This window comes from Schistocerca americana, chromosome 2 (genome assembly GCF_021461395.2).
Source record: "Schistocerca americana isolate TAMUIC-IGC-003095 chromosome 2, iqSchAmer2.1, whole genome shotgun sequence".
Taxonomy (NCBI): domain Eukaryota; kingdom Metazoa; phylum Arthropoda; class Insecta; order Orthoptera; family Acrididae; genus Schistocerca; species Schistocerca americana.
In genome coordinates, this window is record NC_060120.1 from 773,253,378 (window position 1) to 773,263,386 (window position 10,009).

General features: G+C 35.7%; 1 long non-coding RNA gene across 1 annotated transcript; it reads right to left on the bottom strand.

Moving 5' to 3' along the window:
* Positions 1-3,557: 3,557 nt before the first annotated feature.
* Positions 3,558-8,172, bottom strand: LOC124595812. Its single transcript, XR_006978250.1, has 2 exons — positions 7,164-8,172; positions 3,558-3,777 (listed from the first exon to the last, which is right to left on the bottom strand). It is a non-coding gene; the product is annotated as an uncharacterized LOC124595812 (long non-coding RNA).
* Positions 8,173-10,009: the final 1,837 nt, after the last annotated feature.

Genomic DNA, 10,009 nt, shown 5'->3' on the forward strand with positions numbered 1-10,009 from the left:
AAAGTGTTGTTCTTTCCTAATTTCTGTTTCAAAAGTTCTAGTACAAATCAATAATTATCACTCATCCCTAATTTCAAAATGAGTATTCATACTCTAAAATAAGTTATTTTCAAATAAAGGACAGGCTCCCCCTCTCCCCCTGGCTGCTCGTCCTTCACCTCAGCCGTACTGACCATTTTCTTTCTTTTGTGTTGTTCACTTTCACAGCACACAACACAGTGGCCACAGAAAAAGCAAGAATAGTAGACTTCCTTGTAGCACACAGTAAAAATGTTTTGTGGTGGCCACTGCCAACACTGGTGATATAAAAGTACAGTTGCCATTACAAAGTGAATGTTGCACTGTGCTGTGCCAAAGCAATAACTAATGTGTATTAACAACAATTGAAGAAAGTGCAGCTTTTTCTCTCTTCTCACTTGTCTGAGTGTCGGGTTACAGTGGGCAGAGCTTGGTTCCTCTGCCTCCTGAACCACACTAAGAACTCAATCAGAAGGTCATTAACAAACAGTACAGGGTATCCTAAATCCTCACTTTATACAGTCAGCAGAGGATACCAAATTAAATATTCTGAAATGTGGAACCAATGGTCAGAAATTAATATTTCAGGTATTATAACACAGTGGATGAGTACTTGGTATGAGGCAGGTCTTTGTTAACAGTTTATGTTTTGTAACATGTGCCTATCTCATCAACATTGGTGGCATCACCTTGAAAAACAAAACAAGAAACTGTGATGTGTCCATGGCATGGTTTACAACTGTTTGCAGTTTCACACTTGTTTTCAGATGTGGAGTGCTACTTGCAAAAGGCTCTTGCAAAGATGCACTTGACATATGGTGCCACAGGATGCAGTCCCTGGAAAGCCAAATGAATATACAGAGAAAAATTTTGCAACAGCCATATTCCTAACTGGAAGAAATTTACCACCATAGATAGAAATATTAAAAATTGGGTCACTCAAATCACAGACTTACCCAAGGTTCTCTACAAAGAATTTTGTGATGATGGATCATGTGACAGAAGATTTCATCAGTAATCATCTGACATTGTAACTGTGAAATGCACACTTTGTAGAACATGGTGTGGAGGGTGCATGTACAGAAGGAATTACTCCCGTATCATAAACAACATGTGCAAGCAATGGGGTCAAATGATTTTGAACCCAGCATTCATTTCTGAGAATAGATGTTATCTTTTGTTTACAATGAGACAGACAATCAGTATTTTGAGAAGTTTCTGTAGGCAGCAAGTCACAGATATGTTCCCAAATGGCAAAAAACTAGTCTGTCAGTTGGAAAATCCATAGCTGAAGTTTTGGGATTCGCCTATACTGATATTCACCCAAAAACTTAGGAAAAGACTGCAAATCCATGTTATGTCTCATTGCTAATTTACAACAAAATTATTATTAATTTTCTCTATGCAATAACAATAAAGCTTCTCTCACTGGAATAATGTAGTTGTTCTCATATATTTGCAATTATGATAGTCAAAATATTCAAATAGTCCATCTCATCCACTTCATTCTCTACATCTGAGTTCTATTCACAAACTTCAACAAATGCTACAGCAAATAACATGCTGGTTATAAGAAGAGAAAACTGGAATAAAATTATTTTTCAAACGGTGGGCAATCATATCAAGTCTAAAAAACATGATCAGTTATACACAAAATGTAGTGCACTAAAAGAAAACTCTGTGCTGAGGAATAAAGTAAAAAAAAAATATTTTTCACTTTAAAGATATTGATTTCTTAATCATTTATTTAATCTTGTAATTCACACATAACAGCAATGGTTTATTATTTTATTTCAATATACAGCAGTGCAACATTTACATTATACATTGTGAAATCACATAAGCATTAACATGAATGTTTCAATATCCTTAATATGCATAAAAACTACATACAGCAAAATAAACAAATGGAACATTTGATGGTTTAGTTTCATTGAAAACAAAAATTAAAAAATTATACCTGAAAATAGCTACATTTTAAATGATAATTTATTATGTTTATACAAAATAGATTGTAGTCTTTATGGAAGAACATGTCTAGAATTAATCGCCTTATATCTGCATAAGACATCACAAGACCAAATATGAATATCTGAGATGTGTCCAAAAAAAAGACAACTTTTGAAATAGAGCATCAACTGGCAGAGGGAGCATGCTCTGGCTACTGAGTACACCTAGTGGCAGAGTTTAGAAAACAAACTGTCAATAACATAATTTTGATGTGACCATTAGTTGCTTTGCCAAGCTATGTTTGGTGAAGTGAACACATGTACATGCTGTTTGTCAGATTAGTGACAAAGTGACATTAAAAAAAGCTTGAAGAAGATTGTGTGTGTAAACTTATTTAATCTTTTATACATTTTGACTGCTTAATCAACCATATGGGGAGGACTGTATGAGTAACACACAGTGCTATGAGTGGCTTAAGTTTCTGAACATGACAGAAGATAGGTCAGTGAAGATACCGGTCCTGCATGATCTACCACATCAACAGATAAAGACCATATCAAGAAAGTTCATGCTGTGGTTTATGGAATTGTTTAACTGTTCAGAAGCTGCTGACAAAGTGGGCACCAGTGAAGGACCAAACCATAATTTTGTGTGACAAACTTCTAATCCATTGTGGCAATGCAAAATTTGTGCCACATTTATTGACTGATGATCAGACATGCATGTTGAAATTGCTTGCCACTGCAGAGACAATGAAAACTTCCTTAAGAACACCATAACAGGAGATGAGATGTGGGTTCATGGCTGTGTTTATGGTGCAGTTGTTAGAGTGGGTGGGCACAGGATCTCTTCCCAGGGGAAAAAAAGAGTTGGTCAAAGATCAAGGTGATAATAGTTTTTTGACCATAAAGGCATTGTCTGTCAGGAATTTGTACCACCTGGCAAAACTTGGAAGTTATCAGGGAATTTTTGCATGTTTCAGGAATTTTGTGGCAGGATGAGACCTGAACTGTATAATAACTGAACATGGATGTTGTATCGTGACAATGTGCCAGCTCGTGCATTGCTCCATGTCTGCAGCCATCTGGCAAAATGTGAAGACTCACAATGTGCTGCAGCCACCCCCCTCCAGACCTAGCTTTCCAAATTTAAAACCAGCTTGAAAGGCCGTTGTTTCCAAACCATAGAGATCAGGACAATATGATGAGACCTGTGCACCGTCCCAGAAAAAGCATTCCACATGGCTTTCCAAAAATGGAAGAAATATTGGGAAGGGTGGAGAGTACTACTTTATGCGGAACAGTGCTTAAAATGAAGTATCATGAGCAATAAAGACATTATAATAACATTCTGGTCTTTTTCAGAACACATCTCCTACAAATAAAATTTCCAAACACCAATCTAAAAAAATCTATTATTCTAATCCCAGAATCATGAGAGTAGTTTCAAACTGAACAAAAAATGCACCCACTTTAAATCAAAAAACTGACTAACAAAAATCAATTACTCCAATAGGCAACAGTAATAATATTCTGACTTTAACACATATTACAATCGGCTGAAAGAGCACCAAACCAAGATACATAAAATACAATAAAGCTATTTAATTTGTAAAACACATACATAGCTTGAAAACTCTATTTTTAGTTCTGTTCCAGCATTTCACAAAAACTGATCACTCCACTCTGAGAGACAACGGTAACAATCATTAGCCTGTTTCTGATTTGCACCAGCTGTTGTCTTCATCCAACCAACAAAATTCTCCTTATTCCTCCCAAGAACCAAGTACTGCCCCAATACAGAATTTGCCTAGAAAATCAAAATTAATCACAATTCCTAAAATGTATGTATTATTTGTATTTGGTACACCATTATTTTATCAATATACAATTCAGAAATCTTATGCCATTCTTTTACCAACTGTTTGGCTGAGGAAATGCATTACAGGTGGATATGCAAATAAAATGATACCAGGGCAGCACAGCTTGTGCTCTTAATAGAAATGATTTGATTTGATTTATTTCGTGTTCCATAGGTCTAACTGTGTTGGATACACAAGGACGTGGAACGAGTCAGTTTTTTACAAATACACTCTGATAATCTTATAGCATATACAGAAATTTGAGAACATAATTATATAAAAATTTATACAGTATATTCTTTGGGCAGCAATACAGAAAAAGAAAATACATATTTTCTTAGAATCATTAAAACACTACAGAAAACAGATACAGAGCACACAGATACACAGCTCAGGTTAAATAAAATTCTTAGTGGCATTATGTCAACTTGTATTATATAATATTAAAATATTACAATTTATTTAGTTAAAAATTCATCTAGACTGTAAAAAGCTTTTTCTAGCAGAAACATTTTTAGTGCTTTCTTAAATTCACTCTTGTTATGAATCTTTGTCTTTATTTCGGGAGGAAGAGCATTGAAGAGTTTTGCTCTAGTGTAGTGGACACCCTTTTGTGCCAAGCTCAAATTTCTGAGTTCACTGTATATGTCATTCTTCCTCCGTGTGTCATGCTCATGATAATTACTGTTTGGTTGAAATCTCTATATTTTTACAAACAAAACACATGAGAGAAAAAATATATTGGCATGTAGTTGTGTATATTTTAAGATTACGAAAGCTATTTCTACACGAGTCTCTTGGGCGTAATCCACATATAATTCTTAAAGCTCGCTTCTGTGCAATGAACACTTTCCTTGCTAATGGCTGGTTGCCCGAAAAAATAATTCCGTACTCAATGAGACAATGAAAATCGCCATAGTATGCCACTTTTGCAGTGTTAGGTTCAACACATGTAGTGACAACCCGTAAAGCATAGGTAGCAGAGCTAAGCCTCTTACAGAGATCAATAATATGTGAAGACCAGTTCATTTTCTTGTCAATGTGCACTCCAAGAAATTTTGTTGTTTCCATTCTAACTATTGGTTGATTACCACGTCACACTTATCTCTCTCTTTTTCTGTTTTTGTACAGAATTGAATAAAGCTGGTCTTACTGGAATTTAATAAGAGACCATTCACCTTGAACCAATTAACCACATCTGAGAGTATGTGATTAATGAGTTCCTCAAGATTGTTGTCTGTTCTACTGCTCATAAGAATTGTGGTATCATCAGCAAATAATGTAAATTTACACAGCAGGGTTGTACATGATGGTAGATCATTTATAAAAATCAGGAATAATAGTGGCCCAAGAATTGAGCCCTGAGGCACTGCACATGTGATGTAACTCCATTCAGAATCTGAGGAAGTGTCACATACTCCACCCGAGCTATTCAAGACAACTTTTTGTTTTGTCTTGGAGGTACGACTGTAGCCAATTGCCTGCAACACCACTTATTCCTACTAATTTTGCTTTTTGGAAGAGAATCTGGTGATGAACACAGTCAAACGCTTTTGATAAATCACGGAAGACACCAAGTGCTAGCATTTTTTCATTAAGGGTTTCTAGGACTTCATTTGCAAGTGCGTAGACTGCATCTTCTGGTGAACAGCCCTTTTGAAAGCCAAATTGGCTCTTGCTGAGAACTCCATTCTTTATGAGATGATCAGTAATTCTTACATGTATTAGCTTTTCTAGAATTTTGGAGAAAGCTGTCAGTAAAGAGATAGGTCGATAGTTAGTTAGTTCAGCTTTATCGCCCTTTTTGCATAGGGGCTTCACAATGGCATACTTAAATCTACTGGGAACAACACCTTTCTGAAGGGAAGCATTGAAAATATGACAGAGGAATGTCACTTATCCACACACAAGAATATTTCAATAAATTACTAGATATATTATCAACCCCTGCAGAATTCATACTTTTTAGAGACATGATGATTTTTTGAATTTCTTCTACAGTGACAGGATTAAGGTGCATTTCTGAAATTGTGTTTCAATATACTGCTTGACAAAGAGTTACAGCTTCATCAACATTGGGCTTGCAACCAATCTGTTGAGTTACTGATAGAAAGTGTTTATTAAAAATCTCAGCCACCGTTTTGGGGTTATCTACTAGGGTACCTTCATATCTGATATTATTTACATCTTCTTTACTTGTTTTATCTCTTCCTTTTTTTTACAATGCTCCAAATTGTTTTTATTTTATTATTAGAATTATCTATTTTCTTCTCATAATAAAGGGCTTTTGATTCCGTATTAATTTCTGCAAAATTTTCTACATCTTTACAGAATCTTATTGCAGCATATGTTTCCCTTTTGGTTTTACATTACTGTTTTATACCTCTTGTAATCCAAGGCTTGCTTACAGAATTGGAAGCACTGTTTCTGACCCATTCCTTGGGAAATATTTCTTCAAAAAGAGCACAGAATTCATTTATAAAACAGTTAAATTTAGTGTCAACATCATCATGGCTATATACTAAAGACCAATCCATTTGCTGCAACCAGTGGTTGAAAGTTCCTTTTGCCTCTTCATTAATTACTCTTATGAATTTCCATTGAGGAAATTCTTTTTTGAACAGATTAACGTCATACATAGTGAGAATTTGTCCATCGTGATCTGAAAGCCCAGTTACAACCTGCCTGACAATATAATTCTGGTGTCTATTTACATCTAAAAAAATGTTGTCTATCATAGTTTGGCACTCGGATGTAATTCTTGTTGGGAAGTTTATTACTGATGTCAGATTATGTAAGGTCATCACAATCTCAAAGTCTATTTTATTCTTATTTTCTGTCAAAAAGTTTATATTGAAATCACCTAAAACTACAATATCCTTCACTTTTGAAAGTAACCCTGACAGAAGGAGTTCCACTGAATGCAGAAAAGTTTTTATGTCACCTGAAGGAGCCCTGTAGACAGCCAACACTATTATTGGGTAGAATTTAGTTGTTATTTCTGTGGCACATGCCTCAAATTGTTGTTCCACACAATATTTCTTAATATCTATAGCTTTGTATGCTACACTATCCTTAACATAAATTGTTACTCCACCTTTATCTTTACTTTCCCTATAGTAGTATGTTACTAAACTATAACTTACTATAGATGGCAAGGCACATTTATCAGTAACATGGTGCTCAGTTAAGCACAAAATCCGGGCATTATTTATACTGTCATTTTCACTAATGTTAATAAGGAGTTGATCTGTTTTGTTTAAGAGGCCCCTTATATTTTGATGAAAGAAAGAGGTGCCTTCCTCTTGCTTTTTCATTCTATTAGTGCTGTTACCTGACTGAGAATCCATTGGAGTCTGTCTTGAGACTGGAGAGAGGAGACACCTGACACTACCTACTGTTGTCCCTTCTTTTTCTTCAGGCCCACATACAAAAAATCCTTGAAATGACAAGGAGGCTCAGCATTTCTTCTGTCCAACAGCCTTCTATTTGTTGTTGTTGATGGTGATGATGTTTCTGAGACTTCAAATGTTGGTTCTACCACGACTGCTGTGTTTCCTTGTGAACTTTGAGTCTTCTCGTTTTTTGTTATTTTCGTCTAAAATAATACTTGGCTGATGAGGAACAGTAGTTCTTTTGTTGTTGAAATCGATGTCTACTGTTCTTTCTGTTAAAATTTGGTCTTTTTTTACATGTTTTGCTGCTGCTGCTGCTGTTTCTAATGATTTTTTTTGAAGCGTTTTCATTATGAAGTCAGGTGATGGCGATGCAATTATTGTTTTGGTTTTTATTACCCTGGTTATCAGGCTTGTCAGATATTCTTTCCCCAAGCCATTCAGGTGAAGTCAGTGTTGCGTGTAGAATCTACGTCCAATACTGCTTATATCAACGCATTTCACGTTTTTAAAATGTCTGCAGATTTTTGAAAACTGACTGTTGGCACTTTCTATTTCCCTGTTAACACATGACCATCTTACAAGTTCATAGCGATGCGGAATATTGACAAGTATTACGTTAGTTTGAGTGAGGTTCCTCACTGTTTAAGATCACGCGTTGCACTCGCTGTTTCATTTTTGTAGATGTCGTTTGCGCCTCCCGGAAGTACAACGAAGTCTTTATCATGCAGATTTTTTGCCTCTGCGGATTCGGTCATTTTTTATTTTCACTAAGTGGGGCTCCTGGTTTCACTATACCACACGAAAATGTTTTAGTTGTTTCTTTTAGTTTACTCGCAAGTCCACGACCATGGCTGTCTGAAAACACAAACAGTTTCCTGTTATTGGAGTTCACAATTTGCGAATCTTTTGTATTGTTTAACTACACACTTTGACACAATTTTTGGTTGGCACATTTATATTGACCTCCTTCACAGTTGTTTGCGTCAGTAAATTTTCTTCTCTTACCTTATTCCCTACAGTGCCTTTTTACTTTTCCCATCGTTCATGCGAACTGTACGTTGCATTTTCACTATCGGCAATCGAAAGTACTTGAAATGTGTTTTTGTGCACAAAGCTTGCGTAACTTTCACAGGTTTTCTGAATTTGCACTTTGGTCCTGCTGTTTTTGCACTTTACATCTGACCACTTTTCCGTAACAGTGGAACTATCTCGCGCAAGTTTTAGCGTGTTCAGTTGACTATTTTCTTGTTGTATTTTCGAAATGTCCATTTTCAAACTGCCGATTATGAACTGTAAGCTCGTGATGCGTTCATTCAGTTTCTTGATTTCGTCTTTACAATTTTCACATGATTTCTTTTTTACGACAAAATATATGTTTTTCAGGAAGGACACTTGCTTAACTTTTACTGTAGCCGCCATGAGATGTGGGTCTATGGTTATGATGTTGCGACCAAAAGTTCAGCCATCGCAATTGGTCAGGAAGGGTGCTCCAAAATACCACAGTGAAGATTGCCAGGGCTGCACAGCTTGTGCCTATTTAACGACATCCAAGATGACAATCATGGTTCTCATTGAAACAACACCTCATTCTTCTTATGGTTTCAAGAATTTAACTTATCTTTCACATGGCATTAAAGCTAATTCAGGTTGCTTAATTAATGGTAGTGTCATTCAGGAAGGAACTGTGTAGGTAAATTAAGTTTTGAACACCAAAATGAAATTTTTAATAAAATCATGTCAAGAGTATTCGTCTGTATTACATCCATCCATTGTTAGGAACATATATAATCAATTAATTTTACTCAGGAACAATCAAATAATGAAAGAGACACCAAAAGTGCTGCTTTTATAATGTTTGAAGCCTGTGACAACTCTGATTAACATACTGTCAGCTTACTATGCAACTGCTGATCATAACAACACCCAATTACTTCAAAGCGATTATCTGGACTAGTGTAATATTATTGAAATTCTTCTCACGCCGAAAAATAACAAACGCATATTTGAAACCAGAAACATATTAACAAGATTTGGGTTGGGATAGTTTCAGACCAATTATCAAAAATGTAATCAGCATTGTTCACTTAAATGACAGGTACGTATTGGACCTTCTAACCTACTTCATGTATTTCAATTGTAACCACTGAATGATAACTTTTCTGTAATATTGAACAATTTCTGTGATTGCAATTAACAAAATTACTATAGGTAACAATTTCTGATGGTCAGCAAACATATTCAAGACCCGCAAGAAATCACTGAGAAAGCCAGTACAGCGTAAGATTTCAGCAAGGACACTCTGACGTAATAAATAGTACACCCGATACAACAACTGTCTTTATATAATTATTGACAATCATGCAGTTCTCTACCCATTTCCACTTAACAAACTTCTAGAAAACAGCACCTGCAGTGAAGCATGAAGATCAAGAAAAGTTTGCATCATTAATTATTATTCACCAACGTAGGAAAAGACACAATGCTACTTACTATAAAAAAGACATGTCAAGTTGCAGAAAGGTACAATTAAAAGACAGAGTTTGCACTTATGTGTGCGTGAGGTGTGCTTGCTTGCGTGTGTGTGTGTGTGTGTGTGTGTGTGTGTGTGTGTGTGTGTGTGTGTGTGTGTGTGTAGCATGTGCATCTTTTAATTGTGCCTGTCTGCAACTTGACGTGTCTTCTTTACAGTAAGTAGCAATCTGTCTCTTTCTACCTGGAGTTTCCATTGTTCAACTGATTAATATTCTGAAGATACTGCATTATAGCCACCAAATTGCAAGAA